Source organism: Lycorma delicatula, chromosome 4, assembly GCF_047948215.1.
Source record: "Lycorma delicatula isolate Av1 chromosome 4, ASM4794821v1, whole genome shotgun sequence".
Classification (NCBI taxonomy): domain Eukaryota; kingdom Metazoa; phylum Arthropoda; class Insecta; order Hemiptera; family Fulgoridae; genus Lycorma; species Lycorma delicatula.
In genome coordinates, this window is record NC_134458.1 from 112,123,000 (window position 1) to 112,150,843 (window position 27,844).

The 27,844-nt window shown below is 31.7% G+C and overlaps 1 protein-coding gene and 1 long non-coding RNA gene across 2 annotated transcripts in view; one reads left to right on the forward strand and one right to left on the reverse strand.

The window, feature by feature from the left end:
- Positions 1–27,322, reverse strand: part of LOC142323757 (uncharacterized) — a 77,450-nt gene extending 50,128 nt beyond the window's left edge. The window contains exon 1 of the long non-coding RNA XR_012756160.1: positions 26,734–27,322. This is a non-coding gene — a long non-coding RNA (uncharacterized LOC142323757). The remainder of the gene's footprint in view (positions 1–26,733) is intronic.
- The window catches only part of LOC142323756 (putative inorganic phosphate cotransporter), an 80,270-nt gene that overhangs the window by 15,851 nt on the left and 36,575 nt on the right, over positions 1–27,844 (forward strand). The window lies entirely within an intron of this gene.

Consider the following 27,844-nt stretch of genomic DNA (forward strand, 5'->3'; position numbering starts at 1 on the left):
AATATCTCTTGTATGAAGTGTATAGTGTTATTTTAAGATTAGCGTCAAATTGCAAAAGGAGTTTGGTTGCACGCATTACCGTAGATTGCGCCCCTATTTTCCGCTTGACAACACAATCAACAAAGATGGCGACTCATGTACAGAAATCTTAGTTTGTTTTGCAGTTTGATATAAGTGAATGTATAAATTACAGTTCAACATCCGTTCCGTAGAAAGTTTAATTGTGATCCTCCAAGTGACAATAAATTCGTCGATGGCATTATCAGTTTGAAACGACCGGATATCTGTGTAAAGGAAACAGTACGGGATGACAGGGAGTATAAAGAAAATCTTGATCTTGTCAGGAAGTTGCGACACGAAGATGGACGACTTTCTCGATCGCATTGCGTTTAGTGATGAGTCAATATTTCATCTTAGAGGAAAAGTTAACACATAAAGTTCGAGTCTAGTCGTTATAAAATCCCTACATACTCTTACAATGCGAGAGAGCTCCCCAGAATTAATTTTTTTCTGTGCAATATACCAATGACAAGTTTACGGGCCCCGTCCTTTTTCCAAGAGAATTTAATTTGGCAACAAGATGGTGCGCTTCCTTATTGACATGGCTGTACGGGATCTGTTATACGAAGATTTCCCCAACCGCTGGATCTGATGTAGAGCTTGTTTGAGAACCTCCCAAGGTTACCTTATCTCTACACCATTTGATTTTTTCTTTGGGATTTTATAAAGGATCTTGTGTGTGTGTGTGCCTTCGCTTCCTACTCCACTTGAGCCACAGGATTGAAGCAGCTGTGGCTTCCATTACTCCAGACAAGCGGTTAAAGTATGGGACGAACTTTCCTATTTGTTGGATATGTGCCGCATTACGAAAAGTGCTCACATTGAACACGTGTAAGAAAAACGGTGAAAGTTACTCTTTCATTTTATTTATGATTCATTACTGTAAGTCAAAATTAAGAAATATTATAACAAATTAAAATCCCGTTTTTTTTTGTACACAAGGTATTGTTAAAATCATCCTTACTCGCAATAATGAAGATAATGAAAAAGAAGCAGAAATTGAACCAATTAGACTTATTTCGACTATTCTAAATGCCAAACAGTTGCTTCCTACTTGCAACAGTACGTAATGAATATAGAAAATACGATTGAATTGACTATTAGCGACTAAATCGTAAGCAACCAATAATAATACAAAGTTACACCAGTTTGTAACTTTAGTAATTGTTTTTAAAACAATTATTTAAAAAAAAAGTATTTCACAAAACAATTATCTGTAAAAAAAATACACTAAAAATACATTAGAACAATTAAAATAGTTCAATGATTTTTAAAACAAATTTAGGTCATTAAATATAAATTTTAGTAAAATTAATTTTTTTTTTTTTAATACGTAGTTTCCAGTGATACGTATACTGATTATATTATATACGTATTTGAAAATGAGATTATCTGCAAATATCCTCTGGTAAAGAAACATACGCCTACATGTTTTTCATGTTTTTTTTAACTTAATCTATTTTTAGACAATAATTATTTAGTGATTAATAACGTACATAACTTAAAAAATACATTTTTTAAATTAAAAAAAATAACTTTTAGGACTTGATGTTAAATAAAAAAAAATTTCTTTAACGGAGGAATATCGCTGCCTCGTCAAATTCATTACAGAGAGAGTTTACTGGATACAATTACTTATTTTATGCCATTGTTCTGATAATGGTTTTAGTAAGATTTCCCATTACCCGTCCAAGAAAATTCTTGGGCAGTTATATTTTTATCCAATGAGTAGAATAGCATTTATTCCTAAAGTGATTTATGTAATACATCATTCGTTATGTACTGATCAAAATGAAAAAGTTAATCATTCATTTTCACCACATATAAAATATTAATTCATTTTACTCAAAAATCTTTCACAAGAAATTAATAAAAAAAACTTTTTTTTTTCTTAGTTCCATACTTTAACCAGCTAGTCTGGAGTAATGGAAGCACATCTGCTTCCATCCTGTACCTCAAATATATATATATTCGGATAGAAAGGCAAGGAAGATACACAAAATCTTTAATAAAACACCAAAGAAAAAAATCAAATGGTGTCAAATACCTAGGTAGGCCTGCAAACAAGCTGCCATCTGATTCAAGCTGACTGATCTTTCTTGCAGTACGAATATGTTAAAGAATCAATTTTTGATGTTGGTGGACATGACATTGTGGTCTTGTACGGCATAGCGAGCAAGGCACAATTTGAAAGAACGGTGGGGGAAAGGACACCTGCGCCGGTCATTCGATATCTATATATGGTTATACAAATCGTATTAAGAATCCAAAGTTGATAGTTGATGAAGAAGAAGCTCTCAAAATTATACTAGGTACACCTGTTAATGAATCTCCTTTACAGATTAAAATGAATACTGGAAATAGTTGTGAAGAAAATGAAGATTTAGCGAGAGATGTGAGTGAATTAGAAGTTGAGGAAATTTTTCAGTTGCAGATTAATGCACAATCAGTTGTTGCAGAAAGTACTAATAACAGTGAATTAGTACAGCCAATTGATGCAGTCAAAGCTGTCAGTTCACTTGAAGAACATCATGGTAAAACCAGTGGTATAAAATCATCACCTGTAAGTACCGATGTTAGTTTACCACAACAAAGTTATGATTCACTTCTTCGAAGTTATAATAATGGTTACTGGATCAACCCTAAAAACAACAAACCTAAAAGATGTTATGCAGCAATATGATCAGTTATTAACGACTGATGAAAGCAATACTAACTCTAGAACAAATGCTTACAGCACGGAACTGGATAATCCTGAGGTAAATAAAGTTCTGTATTATTATCTTCTTATTAGAATTATATAAATTTGTTGGTTTTATACAATTGTAACTTAGTTTTCTGAAACCAGGTTTACTGAAATTGAATTTTTTTAAATAGAGTTCATATGTTTTGTTTTAATGAATAATAATTGTAGTTAGTAGTAGTAAAGCACTTAACTTGTAATATAGGATAATTTTTTAATTATTTTTGTGTTATTCTTTTAACATAGATCCATAATTGTTACATCAAAGCTTGCATACCACTGCAGGTAGAAGCAGAGCTTACTAAACTCTATAGTCACAGCAAATGAGTTTTGTCAGCCTTGAACCAAGTTTGTTGTGATTTAATGTCACTGTTATCATTCGGTGACCCTTGATAAAATAAAATTATTTGTTTCTAAAATTGTTTTGGAATTAATTTGAAAATTTTGTTTTTAATCCCTTTTATCATGAACAGTTCATTTTTTTTTTTTTTGTTTAAACAATCATATACTCTACCCCGCACATGTTTAACATGGTATAAGTTCAGATTATAAAATAACTATTAATTCTTATCATCCAAATTCTTTTTCAGTAAGTGAATTAACTTCTGAAAAAGTTCAGGAAATTGAATAACATGGTTATGCTTTGTGGCAGGCCAGATGGGATGAAGCAGAGGCTGGATGTTGTACGCATGGTCTCTTTCCTAATGTTGTTAGTTTGCAAGTGCTTCTTGGGTACATCTGAATAAGTACATGATACAATATCTTTCTGGCCATGACACTTTCTGGGACAGGCTGCTGAGGTTCGGCCTGGTGAACTTAGGAATGTGTCTGAAATGCAGACAATTGGACGATGTACATCATGTTCTGTACATTTATTCAAAGTATGAGTTAATATGTATGGAGACTATCTGTTGGTTCAATATTATCGGATCAGCGCTGGATCTCCTTGTCAATTGGTGAAACCAGGCCGAATGGATAATAGTTAAGAATTTCATACACTATTAAGCAAAAGAAAGGATTACCGAGGGCATTTAGGGTGAAACCTGGGCTTTACCGCATTCTTCTTTTATTTGTTTTGTAGTTGCTAGTTTTTGTTGCTGGTCTATTTTATTGTAATTGCATGTTGAACTCACTTCTTTTACCTTTGGGTAGGTAGTGGATTTCAGTTCCTTTCCTTATTTTGTTTACATAGTCTTGTTTGAGACTAGTGTAAGATGCATTTTATTTTTAGTTTTGTTGTTTTTTAGGGATGGTAGTAAATCGATGAGAATTTTACATGTGGCATTAGCATCGGTGGCATCCTGACTGAGGTAAGAAAAAGGCTGAGAGATGCCTTTTGCCGAGGTTTTGAAGATTACTTCTGGTAAAGCCCATAAGGGGTAGGAACGGAGGGAGTGGTGTGGTAATTACAACTGTCACATGGTGGGTATCTTCCCCTACGGAGTCAGAAAACCTAACAAAGAAATGAGCCTAGGTGCTATAAGTGTCAGGAGAGTGGACACATGGCTGCTAGATATAGTGGAGTAGAGAGGACTGTGTGTGCTTTAACTGTGGCAAAGTTGGGCACAGGTTGGTGGACTGTAAGGTGCAGATGAGGTGTTAGATAAGGTGCAAGTGTGGTGAGAAGGGGCATCGGATAGGTAGCGCCCTTTGCAAACCCAAAAATGGTTAGATTCCTTCAGTTGAATGTAAATAGGTGTGAGACGGTGCATGATGCCCTGCTGGAATAAGGGAGGAGGTTGGACATTGAAGTATTATTGGCATCAGAGCCCGATTGGAGGAGAGTGGAGGAACAGGGATGGATGGCAGACAGGGAGAAGAGTGCTGCGCTGTTTGTAGTTAGAGGGAGACCTCTACTCTCAAGAGGTGTGGGTAGGGGCTTTGTTTTTATAGAGTTCTCTGATATGGTGTTGGCTAATGGGTATATCTCTCCCAATTGCAGTATGCAAGAGTTTGAGGAAATAGTAGAGGACTTGTGTATGATGTTAGATCAAACAAGGAAGGACTTGGTTTTGGCAGAAGATTTTATTGCCAAAAATGTGGCCTGGGGGAGGGGTAATTTTACCAACCCTAGAGGTATTATTTTGGAAGAAATGATTGTGAGTAAAGGACTGATGTGTCAGAATGATGGCGAGGTGCCTACCTTTGGTGAGGTATAATGGATGTTCCTTTGTTGATATAACGTTTGTTTCATCAAGGTTGGCACAAAGGATGAGGAGTTGGTGATGAAGGAGGAGGAGAGTCTTAGTGACCATGAAGTTTTCTTTGAAGTGAGAGACTCAGTGTGTCACACTGGTATGCAGGAGAGAAAGGTGATTTCTGAAAAAGAGCTCTGCAAATTTAAGAGTAAGAAGGTGGAAAGTCTTAGGCATATGGAGGAGGTGATGCCTGGGTATTTAACAGATGTGATGTCAAGGGCGGTAAAGGAGTCATTGGAAAGTGGCGGTTGGCGTAATAAAAAACTTTACTGGTGGTCAGCAGAGGTGACAGAGGCAAGGGCCGAATGTATCAGGGCACGACGTGGTCTGCAGAGAGCAAAAAGGAGGGTTGGTGAGAATGAGGAGACAATGTAGAGTGGTGTTGGCAGATAAGAGGAAGGTGTATAGAATGGCCATTCGAGAAATAAGAAGGAGTAATGGAAAGAACTTTGTTCTAATCTTGAGGAGGATATTTGGGGTAGCGCCTACAGGATTGTGGCCAGGAAATTGGTAGAGTGCTACCCATTCTCTTGGCAGAAGTAACAAAGGAATGTATTATGGTGTTATTTTCCAGGCACCAAGGACAGAGTGGGGTGGAGGTGGCTGGAGTGGAGATCCCATTACTTTCTTTGGAGATGTAGAGGGCTATAAGGCAGTTATCTAAAAAGAGTCCAGGACTGAACGACATCCCAAAAAAGGCAATTGTGGCTGCAGTTGAGTAGTGCTGGGCCAGGTTTTGCATGCGTTTAACCAAATAATGCTTATGGTAATGTGCCAGATGAGTGGAAGAGGGCCAAGGTGGTGCTGCTCTGCAAGGGAGAGGGTATGGTTGAAGATCCAAACAACTTTTGACCACTGTGCCTTCTCACTTGCTTAAGTAAGTTGTTTGAAAGGATGATTGTGAAAAGACTGTTGAAGGAGGTCTTAGTGACCTTCAGTATAGGTTCAGGAAGGGGTGCACCATGATGGATGCGGCAGAGAGGGTCATGAGCTTGGTGGACCAGGCTGCAGCAGGCACGTGGCGGACGAGGTCTATTTTGGCGGTACATAATGTCTATTTTGTTGGATGTACATAAAGCATTCAATGTGCTGCCATTTGGATGTGTTCTGGAAGTGTTATGGAGAAGAGAAATCAGTCCCTATTTGGTGAGCATATTCTAGAATTATTTTACGAATAGGGTGGTGGTTGGGGTGGCTGAAGAACAAGTATTAGAGGCCACTGTGGAGTGTGGGGTTCTGCAGAGTTTGGTGCTAGGGCCGACTCTGTGGAACCTTGTTTAAGATGGCATCCTCAGGTTGGAGTATCCTGAGGGTGTCCATATTATGGGATTTGCTGATGATGTGTCTCTAGTGATCATTGGAAAGACAGAAGAGGAGGTGATATGAAGAGGCAACTTGGCAATCAGTATGGTGGACAAGTGGTAGAGAGAGAGAAACCTCATTCTTGCGGCAGAGAAGACAAAGTTAGTGGTAATGGCAGGGAGGAGGAGTCTGGAGGAAATTACATTGATGGTTGGAGGGGTGGCTATAGAGCTGGTGAAGAAGGCTAAATATTTGGAAGTTTGGATTGACTCCAAACGCACCTGTTAGCCACATATGATGGAGGCAGTTGATAAGGCCAATAGGACTCTTATCAGCTCTCCAGGTTTATGAGTAGGGTTGACGGGCCAAGTACATCCAAGCGTAGTATGTTAGCTATAGTAGTGCGGTCCATCAGCCTGTATGGAGGAGAGCCCTAGAGAAGAAGAAGGCAGTCAGGAAATTGGAGGGGCTGCAGAGGCGGCTGGTTATTGGGGTAGCTTGTGCATATCTAACAGTCTCTACAGAGGCCATTTTGGTTGTGGCATCGTTGCCTCCTTTTGAGTTATTGGCTATAAAGAAAATGGAAAGAGTAAGAAGAGTGCAAGAGAAGAATTGTTAAAGGTAGCAAAATCAATGGAAGAGAGTGAAGGTTGGGCAGTGGACGTGGAGGTTGATCCCATCCATTAAGCCGTGGTATATAAGGAGACATGGGGAGCTGTCATTTCAACTCACTCAATTTTTGACAGGCCACAGCTGTTTTAATAGTTACTTATTTAAAGGAAGAGGAGGAGGGCCAATGTATATCTCTACTGTACTGAAGAGGATACAGTAGAGCGTAGTTTTTCATTGCCAGAGACGGGATGAAGAGAGGGAGAAGGTTTACCGTAAAGTGGGTATGGTTACCCCAGGTAATATAGTAGAGGCTATGCTTCATAGAGAAAATAATTGAAGGGTGGTTATAATTGAAGGGTGGTGATATTAAGCAATATCATTAACAGGAAGACAGCAGAAGAAGTTGAAGATGTGGGGAACTGAAGGAACTGTGGGGATATCAGATTAGGGTTGGATGGACAGCCCCATTCAGGAGGGGCGAGATGCTCTGGTGTCTCATTTCTGATAAGTGAACGGGGACTCTTGGGGAGGATAGGGAGGGTTTGTTAATACTGGAGTCCCGGTGGGGAAGCCTTTTGGGGCAACTCCATTTGAGGCATGACAATTAAAGAACCTAGAACCGGTTGATCAGGTGTTACTGCTGGGAACAGCATAGCCGGGCCCAGTTTGGGCACCTGTAATGTTAGAGGATACAGGGCACCCCCCCCCCCAAGACTGAGTAGTGCCTCAGGGCGGTGACAGTCTTGGGAGGTAAGGGGTTATAAAAAAAAAACTGTAAATAGTGAATCTATGCAAGTAAATGCAAATAAGTACACACTGTACAAATGAACAATAGTTATTGTCAAAGGTTACTCCAGATAATAACATTATCGATTAAAGATTGCTTCAAACACAACTGTTTGTTTACTACAGACCAATCTTAAAATTGAGGTTCAGAGTTCATGAGTTCATATCAAATTCCTTCAACAAAAAGAAACTGAATTTTATCAAATCATAAACTATTTATATAAAACAAAACAGTTCATAAACAAAAACAATTAAAACAATGTATACTGTGAGTAATTAACATACATTTTAAGTCAAAGAAAATAAATTACATAAATGATTTATAGAAAGTTATTTAAAATATAGTCTGATGGTATGTTTTGTAATAATAAATCATATACAGTTCAAATTTATTCAAGCATGTGCACTTCACTTTAAAAAAGAAAACTGACATCACATTCCTCTATATCACACTTAATACAAGTGTTTAGAAAAAAAAATTAAACTACACATATAAACTATGTGTTCTCTCAATATGCCATAAATAAAATCATTATAGGTCATTTAATGTTACAGGTACATCACACATGTGTAGTAAAACTGAAATCAATGTTAAATATTCAGAAAATTAAACATAAATTCATTTTTATAAAAGAAATACAAGTACGAGGGTTATTTTTTTTTCAAGGCCGATTGGTCACGAATTAAAACCAGTGAAAATAAAAAAAATTTTATTTGTAACAAGTACTTACATAGTTACGCTATTTCTCTACATAGTCGCCACTACGATTTAGACATTTGTCGTAGCGTGGTACCAACTTTCCAATACCCTAGTCATAGAACGAGCCGCCTGTGTTTTCAGCCATGTTTCTACGTTGGTCTGCAGCTCGATGTCTGTGCCAAAATGTTGTCCTCCTAGCCAGCGTTTCATGTGAGCAAACAGGTGAAAATCGGATGGAGCCAAGTCCGGGCTGTATGGTGGGTGATCAAACACTTCCCAACGAAAACGCTGCAGGAGCTTCTTTGTTACAGCTGCAGTGTGCGGCCGAGCATTGTCATGGAGAAAGGCAATGCCTGATGACAACATTCCTCTCCGCTTATTCTAAATTGCCCTTCGTAGACGTTGATGGTTGGGCCACGTTCCATAAATTCCAGAGAGAACTTCATTCCGATCCCAGAACACAGTAGCCATACAGTTTCTGTTGGAAAAGGTTCGCTTGAAGTTCTTTGGTTTACTGGGAGAATGAGAATGCATCCACTGTTTGGATTGTTCTTTTGTTTCTTCAGTTTCGAAATGGACCCATGTCTCGTCCTCTGTGACAATTTTGTTCAAAAAATCTTCTTCGTTGTGGTAGTGCTGGAGAAACGTTAGGGAGGCGTCCATTCTCACTGTTTTGTGATGATCGGATAGCATCTTGGGAACCCATCTCGCACACAGTTTGCGGTACTGAAGTCTCTCACTCACAATGGTGTAGAGAGCTGACCTTGAAATTTCAGGAAACGAATCACACAATACAGATGTATTGTGTGAACAATTGCACGGATGTAATTGTGAACCGACGATTTTCTCGAATTGCCTCATCCACTCGTTCAACGAGATCATCGGTTGACACTCGCTTCCTTCCCTGACCGCCTACATCATGAACATCTGCACGTCCTGCTTTAAAGTTCCTGCACCATTGTCGCACTTTGCTGTCACTCACTGAAATTTCACCGTACACATTACTTATTCATCGATGATTTTCAGCTGCATTACACCCCTCAGCCTGAAGAAATCGAATTACCGCACGCACTTCACACTTGGCGGGAGATGATATTGTTGTAGACATGTTTACGTGCCAGCTGCGTGTTCAGAACTAAACGATGTTACGAGGCGTGATTGAAGGCCATACTAGAGACGCTGCGCAACACATATGCGCAAAGGTTAATCCGATTTTTGCGCGGGTTTTTATTTCGCAAGCGATCGGACCTTGAAAAAAAATTAGTTATGTTTACATAAGAAAGTAGTTATGATCAGTACCTCTTCTACTAATTACAAATAAATATGCAAAAACTAGCTTATATTTACCATTTAGCGAAGTATTACACTCCCTACAGCCCTTATTAAATTTAAGAGTTTACATTGGAAAAAACCTGCCACATATGAGCTGTTTCCCACACCAAAAACTTATAAAAATGTTCCTTCATTAAGATGGTAAACTGCAGTCATTACAATTAAATGGTTACACAATATTCAAAAAATCTTAGGAAGTAACAACCAGGAAATTGGAGCTAATGAAGTGAGGTAAAATGCTAACTCCCATGTTCAATGAACCAGTTCTCATACATTACCAAAGTTATGAATGCTGAGTCTAATTTACTGTGCATTGTTGGTATATTTTAGTGATTAATGACTGCAGTATTTGAAGCTACTTAAAATAGTCCAAGAAAATTAACAACCTTGTTTGATCAACCACATAAAAAGGCAGTCCTTTAATTAGTGATTCATCACTTTTCTCTAATCTTCCCTGCTATTTATCTTTCATTCCTTATTCCTTAAATATTACTCTCCTGGCTATAGCAATATATGCTGCTGTAGCATAATGGGAAAGTATATATATATATCAGTCAAAAAACAATCTAAAAAAATTGGTCTTTTTAAGTTTTGTGCCTTATAGAGACATTTAAAAAGAAAAATTAAAAAAAAAAAGATTTAAATAAATTGCAAATAATCTGAAAAATGATTCATTACAATACTTCAAAGTCTAATATATATATTTTTATTTGTGCATACATATGTTGGCCTGTATTTTCTTCAAACAGGTAGATGGTACAACCTTCAGGGGAAAATGTTTATTAAATTTTTGCAATTTTTTTTTAAAAAAGGGGTGGGAGTATTCTCAGAAAAATAAAATTTCAAAACTTTACTCTGGAACTTTAGCAAATGTTTTTCCATAACTTTTTTGCCCATTCCAATAGCCTGTGGTAACAAAAAATATTTTTCTAACTAAAAAAAATGTTTTTTAAACAAGTCCATCTCCAAGTTACCCATTGCAATTAAAATGTAAAAATCATAATTTTTTATGGTCCTTACTTCCTTGAAAAATAAAATTAGCCAAAAGTATTCACTTTCTTCCTAGAAAATTACAACTTTATTTATTTATAATTATGGTTATATCTTTGTATTTTTTAAACAATAAAAAAGATTTTTTTAAATTTATTTTCACCATATAGGGATTATTTTCTTAAAAATTAATTTTACCTAAATGCTTCCCCTGGAGTAACGGAGCTCCCAAAATGAAAAAAAATAAATAAAAGAATTTTTGTAAAAATCTTTCCAAGTTTTTCTAAAATCAATTACATAACGTCACAGGTATAGACGAAAAAGTTATGTAATACATTGCCAGCTTTTGTTACAGGAGAACTGTGACAGCTACTGGGCACACTTAACATACAGTGATGTGAAAGTATGGAATTGGCTTCATCTTTGAAAACTTAAGGATACTAGGACGTAGAAAAAATGCAGGTCTACATAATTACAAAATTACTAATTTATAGTGTTTGAAATTTTTTTCCGACCCCTTAGATCTGCCATATTGAATCAAACTTTTTATTCAAATAAGAAAGGGGATATATGATACATGATTTTAATGTAAAACTTTGTAAGAAAAATGATGGCAAAAATCGTTTCTTGAAAATGTGTTCTTGAAAAAGTTGCAAAACCGGAAAAATTACAGTAATAAAAAAATGAGGTAAAACAACCAGTAGTAACTTCTTTATGTTTTGTATTACCTTCAGAATTACGTCCAATAACAAAATAAACAGTTAATGTTGAAAATAATGGCCCTAAGTCTAATAATAACAGCCTTCACAATAACTAATAATTTGCAATACTATAACAAATTAAATGGCTATGTCAAACAATATTATTTACTTTAATTATTGTAATATTTAATTTTATAATTTAATTAAATGTTTTCTGAAAATTTATCTGACTGAAGACTTCTCAATGGTGTTTAAACTTATTTAAATGCACTTCTGTTGACTTTCTTTGACATTTCTTTAAACAGAGACCAACAGCAGTCTAAAAAGTGTGCAGAAGCAGGTAAAAATGCTTCAAAGATAGCAAAAACGGTTCTATCTGAAAGAAAAGCCATGGATTTAGAACTCTTGTGGTAAGTTACTCTTAGACTAACTGGAAAAAAGGGAAGACTGTCACCAGGAAATTTTATGATTCAATACTTGACAGACTGGGAAAGGGAAGGGAATGTAAAAAATAATCTTAAAATATAATTTTATAAATTTATTTTACCCAGAAAATTTATAGAAAAATCTACAAATTTAAACTTAACATACAGATGTACGTATTTTTTTTATTTTAATAACAAACTCCTACTATCGATTGAATAGAATTAAATAACGTATTTTTTAGTGTAATTTTAATTCTAAATGAATTAAATCAATATTACAATAACTAAACAAGATTAGTCAATGACACAAGCCTTATTACAGTATGAATCTAGATTTAAAAAGAAATATTTATAGGTAAGTCAAGTTTTATAATCAATATTAAATACATTAAAAAATTAATAAAATTCATTCAACATGTTTAATGTTTATATATTCAGATTAATTTTTTTTATATATTTTTAGCGGCAATCATAAATAAATAAATAATTTTACTAATCATAAAAATTAAATATTTCATAATAAATATTTTAATAGAGGAAATATGATTTTAATATTAATAATAAAAGTGTCCTTACAATCAGAGTACCAAAAGAAATATACAGAATTCAATAATAAATGAAAATTAGTAAATTTATTAAAGTTTTAATGACACACAATTAAATAAATCCATGAATACAATTAAATAAATCACAATAATTTTTATAGTTTAATTTTATAGTATAATAATAATTAATTTAAACCACAACGCCTTGAAGGATAGATTAAACTAATGATGATAGAGCCTAATAATACATAAAATTACTCATTAAAAAAAAATTATATAGAATGTCCCTGGAGCAGACTAGAACTCAATCATTAATATTATTATTTTTTATATTTCTATTTAATCCAAAATAATTACAGATGAAGGTAATAGATGTCAGCCCAAATACACCTTCTTAAGATTAAACTAATACATAGTTTCTCTCTAAAGTACTTATAGAAAAAGTAATATATAAAAACAAATAGAAAAAAAATGAATTAAGAAAATATAAAAAAATTAAAATTTCAGGATAGTCCACTTTAAGGAAAAATACACAATTAGCTACACCATTGCTTCTGAACATCCTTATCTATGCCTACAAAACTATCATTAAACAGATCAACATTGCTGTTAATTAACCTCACAGTATTGAACTGTTTAAGAGCAGAATTTAATGTGGAATTGGTTTACTGCAAGGAATAGGATCCAGGCATAAAAAAAATTCTAATTTAGCTAACTTATGTACATAAAATACACTGATAGTTGATTAAATTATTAATAACCTTATATAAAATTAATGCTTCTATAACTTGTGTCTAAATTTATGAGGCTTAATGTTAACGCTGCAAGTAAGAGATGTAAAAATGTTACAGGGGCAAAATTCATTATTACGCTTAAAAGACAAACATCAAAAATGTGTTTTAGGTTAAATCTAACTGGTGCATCTGATAACTGGTGAATGGGGTCCATATCTGAACAACATACTCAAGGTGACTTCTCACGTAGCCATAACAGGAAATTCTAATCGCTTCAAAATACTGAAAATATTTAGTATATCTTATTATAAAACCCAGGTACCCATTACAATTATCTAAAATGAATTTAAGATAAAACTAAAACTTCTATCAAATGCAATTCCCAGATCCCTAACAGACTCAACTGCAAGTAACACGTTAAAGATTCCAGAAGAAGCTACAGATACTAAATACTCTGCCTAGATGCAACTAACATTTTACATTTCTTTGGATTTAAATACCATTTATTTGTATTATACCAGAGCAAAAGACTATTCTAGTCTGCTCGAATAAATCTGGAATCAGAATCGTCTAAATCAAAAAATATTTTCATTCATATTGGTATCTTTTCAATTTTATAAATTAAACAACTCAAAAAATAAAAATAAATTGTAACTGAATCTACACCATCAGAAAAAAAATTGCATCATGCATAATTGTACTAAATATTTTAATTTCTGAAATGAGTATAAGACTATCACAAAACATAATCATAATTTCATTATTAAAAGACAGCAATATCGTAGAAACTCAAGCTAAGAAGTATAAAGGCACTAACAGAACAATTACAATTCAGTTACGAAAATTTAAAAATAAAATCATTAACATACTGCACTATGAGTTTTATTCATGAATATTTAAATATCAACTTAGAAATTGAAGAGGTTAACTAAATTAGAACAATTTGAAAAAATAAGCAGTATATAATTCTTTTATACTAATATGGTTGGCAGCAAATTCTCTAAGAATTTCTGATTTTTCAAGGCCTTATAACTTTACAGTTAGTATATTTCAAAACTTATATGTTGATCTTAAATTTTGTCGAGGTTTCTTTAACCTTTATTACACTAATCATGTTCTTTTCCTTCTCTATTCTTTCTAGAACTTTCTCATTAATCATTCTATCACACCACTTTAATTTTAGCATCCTATAGTTTTACGTTTTGAACAATTCAATCTTTCTTTTCTCTTCTATCTCAGTTACACAAGTCTCACAGAGCTACACTGCAGACATAAGTTTGCAAACATCTCTTCCAAGTTACCAGTGATACTGTGTTAATTGTTAAAAATTCTTCTGTAAACAGAATCCTTTTTTCCCTAATTTATCCAAAAAAAAGATAATGTCTTTTTTGCTTCAATTTTGCTCGACAAATAAGAATATAGTTAGGTAGAAAAAAATTAAAACATTTTTTTTTTTTAATATTTAAATTAACTAAAAAATCAACAGAACAGACCAGGAAAATGAAAAATTATATGAAAATTGCACCAAAAAAAACTGCTTTTAACATAATTAAGAGAAATATATTTTTCATTATAATAAAATAAAATGACTAATTATTTTATTTGCCTATTACCTATGAAGATTACATTGTTTGTTAAGTATTTACATAATGCTTATTGCTTCATTCTACTACAGTTGACAATTTAATAATCTACTTAATTTATATATATTCCTCTCTCCCTCTCTCTAATTTGTTTCGTTTTGTGTTAGCTTCTCTCTTCTTTTATTTATCACAAAAAAATATTTCTGTTTTCTGTTTATTTATAATAAATATTTCCATTGCATTTCAAAATAATACAAAAGTTCACATATTTTAAAAATAGTACTTCATGTTTTATTTAAAAAAAAAAAATGGTTTTATACTACACAAGATAAAGTATGTTTTCTGGAAGAATTTTTTTATATTATAAATTCAGCTATTTTATTTCCTTTTTTATCAGTCAAGAGAGTAGTTTGGATCATTTCTGGTATTTTTTCTATTCAGAACTAATCTTTTAAAATCAATGTTTTTTTTTTTAGTATTACATGTTCAATCAGTAGTTATCACTGTTGTAATTTTTGTCTTCATCTACGATTTTTAACTTCAATAGTTCCTTCTATAGCCTGGTTTATATTAAGTTGGAATATAAGGCTTTTGGCATTATTTTAATGCCTAATGACCATAACATTTGGTACTGCTTAAAAAAATAAACGATAAAATAATGTTCATGTAAATAGAAAAAAATTTTAAAACTATACAGATACTGAAAAAGTCAAAGCAGGATATAACAAAATAATAAGAATCTACAAAAGAAAGTTTAATATGCACTAACAACACTGGAATATTCTACGGGACTACTATATTAAAATATACATATTAACAAAAAAAAAAAATTTATGCAGATTAAATATACAATATTGTATATTGAAAACAGAAAAAACTACATTTAATGTACACCCTGACTATAATTTAACAAGTTAACCAACGTACATTAAACAGAAAGTTCACAAATCAGTTACCGTAAAATAAGACGAATAACATTTAATATAAAGTTAATAAATAATTAAAAAGTAAGAATAAATATAAAAAATATCCAACATTTCCAAATTTCCTTTTAGTGTTGAAAACATCCTTGTATTAAACATGTGTTTTGAACGTTTTTTAATAAAAATTTGTTATTGTCATAAATAAACCAAACTGAACCTGGACTAATGTGGTTTGTGCTTAAATCCTATCTTCCATAAAATTAATTTATGATAAATTGGGTTTAAGGGTTTTACAGTGTAAAGCTTTTATTTACATGGAGACCTTCCAAGATAGTATTATTTTGCTGTAAAAATCAAATCCTCACTAAGGATCAAACCCTGGTACCTTCAGTTTAGCAGTCAATGATGCTTCTGATTGTCCCACCAGGACATTCAGTTCTAGATGTGTTTTAATCAAAATAAAGAAAGCCTAATGAATCTGCAAATTATTTTTAACAAATTCTTTAAGCCAGTATAATAATGAAATTTTAACAAAGTTTAATATCAATATATTTTATAGTTTTACAATCAAACTACCAATAAATCTTTTTACACACCTTTTTTGAAATAACACAATCATGAAAACTAGAATAAAGAGTAACCGTTCTACAATACTGAAAGTTAATCTCTACACAGCAAATACTGAATCATTCAATTGATCAATTAGAAAGTTACAGCTTACAAAAATTATAATCATAGTTAATAGTATTATACAAATACTAAGTAAAATTAATTAATTAGTAATATGACACAATCAAGAATAGTTACTGTTAACATTAACTCAAATACAAATGATCCCATGAACAAGCCAGATGTTTGCTTTAATGAACAAAATAATGCAATAAATATAACAATTCTATATGTACTATTCAAAAGTAGTAATTGAAAAAAATAAAAATTGATGTCCACATTTATAGAAGAAATAATAATATGGTTCATTTATTGTTTAATGTAATCAAACATCAACTATTAAAATAATAGTTTCTGTAATGCTGGATGAATACAGTTCAAATCTAATAATATATAATTACTTTTAACTGGATTTGAACATATATTTCACATCTATTTTGAAATAAATCAATAAGACTATTTCATAAATAGTCAGCCTATGACTGTCTACACTGAAAAACCAAATAGTTGATGGATGCTGTCTCCATCTCTCAACTTTAGAATAGCATGTACAATTATTCTTGTTAACTTCTTATTAACTTATTCTCATATATTCTTGTTATTTTTTTTTTTAATTTTACTTTTTATTAATAATCAATAAAACGGATTATTATCACATATAAACTAAAATCAAGTACAGAAAATTGTAAAGGTTTCACATAAAAACAATTTTTATTTTAATCATAAAACTAAAAAAGGTAAGGGATTTAAATATTAATAAAAATAATATATCCATGGTATAATTAGAACTTAATTTTTAAAGTGTTTAGCAGTTTTATAGAGCTGCACTATAAAAATAAATCTAAATTATAGTCAGAATTATGTTGAAAAAAGTAATTACTGCCTAGCTTAAGGACTGTAAAATAAAAGTGGCAAACTTAATCTACTACTACACTACAACACACATTCACATGTACTCGTGTACAGTATACATTCAAGGGAGCTTATTTAATAATCACTAAATCTATTGTATGAGGGTAATTCAACACTGTAATATAATGATAAACGTTGAAAGTAGTACTAATCAAGGGCAGTTAATTCACTTCTTCAGCCCCAGATAAGAATCATGAGAATTGTGTTAGTTATTAGCCTGATTCCATGTACAATATCATACCTTATAATAAACAGGAAAACAACTGTTTTTTTTAATTTAGCCTAAGTGCCACTATGAGATAAAGCAAGACTTATGTCAAATTTATATTCTAAAATCTAAACCTACATTTTGATAAGGCATGAACTTAAAAAAAAGAAGAGACTGGTGACTGGAGACTGGCTTTTTACAAGATATTAGCATTATAATTATAAAAAGTAAGGTTTTCAGAATAAGGACATCAGTCTATATATCCCCAAAAGTAAAGAAAAAAGAATTAAAATGGTAAACAGTTAAACAAAATATTTTCTAATTATTTTTCTAACATTTTCATCAAATTCAAATAAATATAATTTAAATGAATTGTTAGAAAATATTACAAAGTAATATCTAAACTGATTAAATAAATGTCTGGACATACATTTACTTACGTCTACTATAATGACGCCATCTGGAAATAACTGTTACACCCATGTTAAAAGGCAAACCACATTATTTTGAAGGTAGAATGATAAAAACAAAAACAATGCCAGTTGAGTTAATATTATAAAACAATTACAATACAATTAACAATACTGAATGTTACAGTTAAATTGAGAATATTATGGGATAAAATAATATCTAGAAAAATAAAAATACAGTACTGAATATGAATAGTAATTAATTAAGAAAAGTAATTATATTTTTATAGCTGGATTTAATTTTCACATTGATTTTATTGTAATGGTAAATTACAGTAACAGTCTTTAAAGCACTTTCACTTATGGCCTAACTGAAAATACAGTACAATAATAACTGACATGATTTCAAAACACTGTTAAATAATATACAGAACAACTATATTACAACACATTATTACATTAATACAACACATCAGAATGCATATTTCTTAAAATTTAGATTTAAGAGAGTTATTTGAAAAAGTAAGAAGTTATGTATTGTATTTACAGAGCACATCATTATTTGCATTCGTTCTTAAAAAAGTAATATCTTCATTTAAAAATATATATGTACGAGTAAAATGTAGGTATAAACAAAGGCAGATAAGAGAATATTTTATTTTAATAACCTTTAATAATAACCTTTAATTTATTTAAAAATAATTGTTGTTTGTGACTAAATACAGTTTGATAAAGATCCAATGAACCACATCAAAATACTCATGAACAGTAAAAAAATATGGTCTGCTTATAAAACATTTTTAATGTACACCATTATCCGAATAACACATTAAAATACATCATAATTAAAACATAATGCATTTTAAAACACTCTAAAACATCAAAAAATCCCATTCTAGTGGGTCAATCTATTTGAAGTGTCCCAAAAAAACATAAGCTGGTTGCTTGACCAATTCAAAAAACTGAAAGAAACTTACCCAATTGTTTCCTTAAAGTATTTTTTTTTAATTTTTATTTAAGCATTTTACTTGTGGCAGCCACTTTTGTTACAGTGCGCACATCTATTTTGTGATTGTAAGGGTTTATGAAAAATATCATAAAAACTATTTGTCATGGAAGGATGAAACAAAAAGTAATTTATTCATATTTTTTCAAGGTAAAAGATTGGTCTAGTGATTTATTTACTTATCTCTCCTTTTTCTATGAGAAAATTACCAGTAAAGTTGAACATGAAAAACTGTGAAATTTCACTTTTGGTAATTTTTTTCAAGAGGCAGGGATGGCATACACAGTTTCAATTATTATTTTTTTATATGTAGGTATGTGTCAGTAGTTTTACCGTAAATAATATTAATGGTGATATACTTATCCCTAAAGTTTTATGAATTTTTGAAAACTAATTTTTTTTTTAAATTCAAATTTTGGCTTCATATAACTCTGAAGGGGCTGGTGATAAAAATCTCAAATTTTCAAAACTTACAGTTTTTTTGTAGATGTTTATGGCAAATAAAGAAGTTTCTTATGTATTGTACTAATAAAAAAGTTATAACCTCTCAAAATCATTAAAAAATCCTGTTATAAGCTATACTTATTTAGTGACTTACTAAGTAAGTGCTCCAACAGGGGTTTCTTGTCTTTTTGGCACTTAAATTTTCAATATTTTTACTTATAATATTTTTAGTTTCTGATATTTAGAAGTTTCTAAAACAGTAAGTATAGAATTCAGTTAAAAAAAATAAAGAATAACTATTATTGTCTTTCAATAATATATAATTTAATCCTAATTATTCACTTCATACACAATCTAACTAATTACATAAAAATATAATTACACTGTTAATTTAAACCAATAATCTTTTCAAGAAAAACACATGTAAAGATTTAAATGTGGGTAGATTCTAGGATTCTCATCAGAGAATGTTACATCCAATCCATAATTGCATGCTGGAACGATTTATTACAAATAGGTTGTTTAATTTTTTTTTTTTTTTAAATAATTTGATTAACAGACATTTGATTATCTGCCATTTTGTATTTTTAACATAAAAATTTATTTCTCAGGAAAGGTTAATCCATATTGAGCTGAAATTTTGTACACTGCTATGGTACCTAGAGGGATTTACTTGAATAACTCAATATGATTTCAAATGGAATAATTTTATTAGCTTTATCATGTACTAAATTACAATAATTTAATAATATTGAAAATATTACAATAAAATATCCTGTATAAAGAGTGAGTGAGAGAGAGAGAGTAGAGATAGTTTAACTAGTGCATTTAATTAAACTATTTACAACTACTTTATCACAAAACAAAGTAATTTTTTTTCTTGATGAAATAATTGCTTGATTAATTAATAGAAGCTTCAAGTTTGTATGTGAGAATATGGAATTTTGTAGTAAATGAAAAATGCCATGCATTAGGATGAAAGGCCAAGATGGTACTCTACCACCAAGATCAGCAGTGTTTAAATGTTTAATTGAAAATCTTATTGTGATAAAGACACTATTAGAAGCGTACATTTTATTTTATCAGGATTTGATATATAGATTTTTACATTAAATACTAGCTATTTCAGATTATCATTGAGCTCAACTGAGATATTAATAGGGAAATGATGATAGCAAATTTCCTGACAATCATGTGATTGATAAAATTCAATCAATACCCACTTTTTGAGATCATAAAAGAAGTAGAGGTTTGAATTATGTATTGCTGATAGGGCTGTACACACTCCTGTTCAGCAATAGTTCAATGATGTGATGTATATGTAAAAAAAAAAATATTATGTTTTTTTGCAAATGATGCTCTTTGTAATAAATAATTAAAATAATGTATTATATCATTACAGTTATAAAAAAAAGATACAATACCACAATGAATCTCCTGAATATTTATGTCAACACCATTAGAAATGGTATAATAGAATTACACCTTTAAAAAAATTGAAAAAACTATCCTCACAGTAAAGAAGGAAATACCCATTTGAACTGTTTTTAATAATGCAAACAATAGCATTTAGAAATAAATATACATTAACATAAAGGAATAATACATAAAAAACAAAAGAAAACTATTTAAGTAATAGATACCTTTATTTAACAATACAACATTACTGGAATATATTCATAATAAGCTACCATAACCTTAATATTGTAAACAACCTGATATGAAACACCTGTCATCAGCATGTAAATGGCTTAGCCATTCCTATGAACTATAAGCATACCGTAATAAAAAGGAAGGAGCACGTGGTTTCCCTACTGCCTTCTTTACGGAGACAAAATACTGCTGGACATCACCCCCAAACCCACTAAAATTCAACAGATATTTAGCCATACAAATAACCTTCATACTTTTTACCACAATAACTTGCTAAGTAACTGTGGCCAGCCACTTGAAAGATTCAAGGTAGACAGATAATTTAAAGCAAAAAATAAATGTACTCTTTTCTATGAAAAACAAAGCATTATATAGAATATCTCCTCCTCTATGAATCATGAGACCTTGCCGTTGGTGAGGGGGCTTGAGTGCTCAGGGATACAGAGTAGCTGGACCGAAGGTGCAACCATATCGGAGAGGTATCTGTTGAGAGCCAGACTAAGGAATGATTCCTGAAAGAGGGCAGCAGCTCTTTCAGTAGTTGTTAGGGGCGTGAGTCAGGACGACTTAAACGGCCGTATCAACATCACTCAGTCCTCTGAGTACTGCGCAGCTGAAAGCAATGGAAAACTACAGCTGCTTTTTTTCCAAGAAAATGTGGCTCTCTGCATTTTCACATAGCAATAATGGAGGCGCCTTCCTTGGTAAAATATTCCGGAGGTAAAATAGTCCCCCGTTCGGATCTCCGGGTGGGGACTACTAAGGAAGGGGTCACCAGAAAATTAAAAAATAACATTCTACGAGTCGGAGCGTGGAATGTTAGAAGCTTAAAAAAGGTTGGTAGGCTAGAAAATTTAAAAAGGGAAATGGGTAGGACAAATGTGGATATAGTAGGAATTAGTGAGGTTCGGTGGGAAGAGGAAGGCGACTTTTGGTCAGGTGATTTTAGAGTAATTAACTCAGCGTCAAATAATGGGCAGGCAGGAGTAGGTTTCGTGATGAACAAGAAGATAGGGAGGAGAGTGGAGTATTTCAAAACGCATAGCGATAGAATCATTGTAATAAGGATAAAATCAAAACCTAAACCGACAACGATTGTTAACGTCTATATGCCTACAAGCGCCCATGATGATGATGAGGTAGAGTGTGTATACGAAGAGATTGATGAAGCAATTAAACACGTAAAAGGAGATGAAAATTTAATAATAGTTGGAGATTGAAATGCAAGCATTGGAGAAGGCAAGGAAGGAAATATAGTGGGTGAATACGGGCTGGGCAAAAGGAATGAAAGAGGGGACCGACTTATAGAGTTTTGCACGAAGTATAATTTAGTAATTGCCAACACCCAATTTAAAAATCATAACAGAAGAATATACACTTGGAAAAAGCCAGGCGATACTGCAAGGTATCAGACAGATTATATCATGGTTAAGCAAAGATTTAGAAATCAACTCGTTGACTGCAAAACTTACCCTGGAGCAGACATTGATAGCGACCATAATTTGGTGATAATGAAATGTAGATTGGGGTTTAAAAACCTGAAGAAAAGGTGTCAGATGAATCGGTGGAATTTAGAGAAGCTTGAGGAAGAGGAGGTAAAGAAGATTTTTGAGGAGGACATCGCAAGAGGTCTGAGTAAAAAAGATAAGGTAGAAAATGTAGAAGAAGAATGGGAGAATGTTAAAAAGGAAATTCTTAAATCAGTAGAAGCAAACTTAGGCAGAATAAAGAGAACTGGTAGAAAACCTTGGGTTTCAGACGATATATTGCAGCTGATGGATGAACGTAGAAAATATAAGAATGCTAGTGATGAAGAAGGAACTATCGGCAATTAAGAAATGCTATAAACAGGAAGTGCAAACTGGTGAAAGAAGAGTGGATTAAAGAAAAGTGTTCAGAAGTGGAAAGAGAAATGAACATTGGTAAAATAGACGGAGCATACAGGAAAGTTAAGGAAAATTTTGGGGTACATAAATTAAAATGTAATAATGTGTTAAACAAAGATGGTACACCAATATATAATACGAAAGGTAAAGTCGATAGATGGGTGGAATATATTGAAGAGTTATACAGAGGAAATGAATTAGAAAATGGTGTTATAGAGGAAGAAGAGGAAGTTGAGGAGGATGAAATGGGAGAAACAATACTGAGATCTGAATTTAAGAGAGCATTAAAAGATTTAAATGGCAGAAAGGCTCCTGGAATAGACGGAATACCTGTAGAATTACTGCGCAGTGCAGGTGAGGAAGCGATTGATAGATTATACAAACTGGTGTGTAATATTTATGAAAATGGGGAATTTCCATCAGACTTCAAAAAAAGTGTTATAGTTATGATACCAAAGAAAGCAGGGGCAGATAAATGTGAAGAATACAGAACAATTAGTTTAACTAGTCATGCATCAAAAATCTTAACTAGAATTTTATACAGAAGAATTGAGAGGAGAGTGGAAGAAGTGTTACGAGAAGACCAATTTGGTTTCAGGAAAAGTATAGGGACAAGGGAAGCAATTTTAGGCCTCAGATTAATAGTAGAAGGAAGATTAAAGAAAAACAAACCAACATACTTGGCGTTTATAGACCTAGAAAAGGCTTTCGATAACGTAGACTGGAATAAAATGTTCAGCATTTTAAAAAAATTAGGGTTCAAATACAGAGATAGAAGAACAATTGCTAACATGTACAGGAACCAAACAGCAACAATAACAATTGAAGAACATAAGAAAGAAGCCCTAATAAGAAAGGGAGTCCGACAAGGATGTTCCCTATCGCCGTTACTTTTTAATCTTTACATGGAACTAGCAGTTAATGATGTTAAAGAAAAATTTAGATTCGGAGTAACAGTACAAGGTGAAAAGATAAAGATGCTACGATTTGCTGATGATATAGTAATTCTAACCGAGAGTAAAAAGGATTTAGAAGAAACAATGAACGGCATAGATGAAGTCCTACGCAAAAACTATCGCATGAAAATAAACAAGAACAAAACAAAAGTAATGAAATGTAGTAGAAATAACAAAGATGGACCACTGAATGTGAAAATAGGAGAAGAAAAGATTATGGAGGTAGAAGAATTTTGTTATATGGGAAGTAAAATTACTAAAGATGGACGAAGCAGGAGCGATATAAAATGCCGAATAGCACAAGCTAAACGAGCCTTCAGTAAGAAATATAATTTGTTTACATCAAAAATGAATTTAAATGTCAGGAAAAGACTTTTGAAAGTGTATGTTTGGAGTGTCGCTTTATATGGAAGTGAAACTTGGACAATCGGAGTATCTGAGAAGAAAAGATTAGAAGCTTTTGAAATGTGGTGCTATAGGAGAATGTTAAAAATTAGATGGGTGGATAAAGTGACAAATGAAGAGGTATTGCGGCAAATAGATGAAGAAAGTAGCATTTGGAAAAATATAGTTAAAAGAAGAGACAGACTTATAGGCCACATACTAAGGCATCCTGGAATAGTCGCTTTAATATTGGAAGGACAGGTAGAAGGGAAAAATTGTGTAGGCAGGCCACGTTTGGAGTATGTAAAACAAATTGTTGGGGATGTAGGATGTAGAGGGTATACTGAAATGAAACGACTAGCACTAGATAGGGAATCTTGGAGAGCTGCATCAAACCAGTCAAATGACTGAAGACAAAAAAAAAAAGAAGAATATCTTTCATTCAGTTGGGAAAATATAATATATATTTACTGATGTTAGAATAAAGACTTACTTATAGGATAGGAAAGAGCATACAAATGGTGTGTCATGATACACCATACATGTCTTAATGATCAAAACAGTCTATACAAAAAATAATTTTAAATATTAATAAATAAATAATAAAACGAAATTAAGTAAGACATAAGTTCATATCACTTAAGTATCACTTTAAGTCATACTTAACCTAAATCAAAGTTATATAGCTAACGCTACTTTATTAATTCGCAATAACATTATTGTTTTTAGATAATCCATAATTGCTTATAAACAATAAAAAGATTTACAAACAATTATAAAAAAAAACAAGAATAATAATACTAAGAGCTGATCAAACAAATTAATATTAAAAATCGTGACCTACATTATTTATAAAATGTGGATTACATTGAAAATGAGTAATCATTTGTAAAGATATATATTTTATAAATCCATTTTTTACATTAATACCATTAATAAATTTATAATGAAAACAGTATAAAATTCTACTCACCATCTCTTAATAATAAAATCTATTAATGCAATCTGTTTTGAACACAATTTTTTTTTTTCAGAAAATAATTCAAACAGAAAAAACTAATAAAATACGTATATAATTTACGAATAGTATTGATAAAATGAATAAAAATATTAAATTACTAATCATACCTTTATATTGAACAAAGATATATTACTGAAGCAAATATATTTTTATTGACAGAGCAAAAATTTCATGACATATTTTGGCTCACTGAGTCCTAATACATACAGTAAACAAATAGATAAATTTAATAAATTAAAATAGGGTAGTGTAAATTAAGAAGACATTTATTAAAAAAAACCACAAATTCAAGAGGTAATGCCACGATTTATTTTATTTTTACAACATATTAATAAAAAACTCAACACTGTATTAAGAAACAATATAATTTATATCTAATAAGAAAACCACTGCAAATTATGAATGCTACTCACTAAATAGGCAGAATTATAATTTAATCATAAATATACCAGAAATTAAACCAACAAAATGAAAAAATATAAAAATAATAATTAGTCCCATGACTGATGCCTTCAAATATTTAGAGCGGCTTCCTTAATTTGGAATCTGTATACAGTTACAGTCCTTATTCACAACAGAATACTACATAGACAGGCATATGACGCTTAATATATACAAGCATATAAAGAAGCTTGCTGCTTTGTTAGACTGCAATGCCAGGATCTGGTATTAATTAGAATTCAACAACAGAATAGAGACCTGGAGTTACTAATGATTTTGTTGAGGTGGCGAGTATAGACTGCTTTGGTCATTTTGCCTTATGAGAATGAAAATTTTTAAAGCATGAAAAATGCCATGCCTGTCCGGGATTCAAACCCAGGATCTCCAGATGATAGTCTGAAATGCTACCACTCCGCCACAGAATTCTGTAAGATTTTATTAAAAATATAGCCAATTTGAAAGACCCTAGGACTGTTTAATTACCAAATGTAGACAAACACCAATATTTTGTGCCATTATATCCAACATTACTTTACATTTTGGGGTTTATGAGCTCTAAATAAGGAACTTCCTGTCAGTTTACTAGTCATACCGAATTATTTACATGTGATGATGTTAAAAATATATACTTTCACTATGTCCTGTGGCTTTGCATCTAATTACAGTTACTTTCTTTATGATTACAGTACACTGACAAAGAGTGAAGTCAGACCCTTTCCCATTAGAAGAAATATTGCCAAAATTGGTCATTCATCAAATATACACTGCAGAATTACTAACAACATATTAATTATAAAACAATAAGTTTTTCAATAAATAAAACTTAATATTCAGCATTGTACTTGCATATGATTATTAAAATTAACTATGTAATAAATAAATCACTAAACTACAATTACAAACAATCGTGAAATAAAAATATACCAAAACTGAACAATTCATAATAAAAAAGGGGCAATTGTGAATACACAAATTCATGGTTGAGCTATTGACTCTTGTAATAAAAATCATATCTTGAATACTAAAATAAGTACGATTTGTATACACAGCAAATCATAAAAGACATAATATAAACCTGTAAAATAATAAGAAAAATGTATTATATTTACCAGAGTAAACAATAATAAAGGCTTCTTCACGTGAGCATGCAGCCGAAATTATATGTACTGTACACATCTTAACCTCTTTTTAACTTTCAACTTCTGCATACTTTAAACAACATACGAATAAGAAATACATTTAAATCTTTTATCACTTTTCTTAATTTAATACAACCAAGATTTCAAAATTACACTCATTAACTTATTTACAGCGACTGTCGTTTTATGAATATGCAGTTTCATATATTCTAACCTTTCAATTGATATGACATTTGCTCCCAAATTATCAATTCTGCTGCTGCCGCAATAAATCTGTACAAAACATGAATTTTTAATTATGTAACATCATTTCGTTACTTTGACATTTACATCCTACACCTTATGAAATTTGTTATTCACAACAGCTTGAGAACAGCGTAAACCAAAATTCTTTATATCTAGTAATGAAATAACCGCCACTTCTAGCTAATATCCGGACTTACTTGAATGGCAGACTATTCAGCAGAAGGAGCTATTTTGCTTTAGTACTATTAGTTAATGAATTTACACTTTAAGAATGAACTACAACACATTTACGTTGTTAAAACAAAAACTGATACAAGCTTTCTTTTCTATGTTAACCTTTAACGCTTAAAGTACGTTTACATAGTAGAAAAACGTTTTCTTTTTATATACGGTAGAAACCAGAAACAGAAAAATGTGTTATTGAACCTATTGTATAATTTATAATAATAGCCTTAAGGGTTTTTTTTATAAACGGTAGCAATGATAGAAGTTTTAAACCAGCAACAGAAAAATGTTTATTTAACCTATTGTATAACATAATATATAATAATAGTCTTAAGTGTTATCTAACAGAAAAGATAATATCCATGTCCTGTAGGCAAATATCAACTGATGACAATATTTCCTGCTATAACGACCTAATAAAAATTAGATATAACACAAAATAGCAAGAACATACTTAAAATATTCGTTTATTATATTAATGCAGAACATTAGAAAGAAACAGCTTAAATCGGGAAGTTATTGCTACTGTACGAAGCAGTTACTAAAGTTAATAAATAATATTGCATCTTAGTGGCGATCATTTTTATTGTGGTTAATTCAATGGCGCATT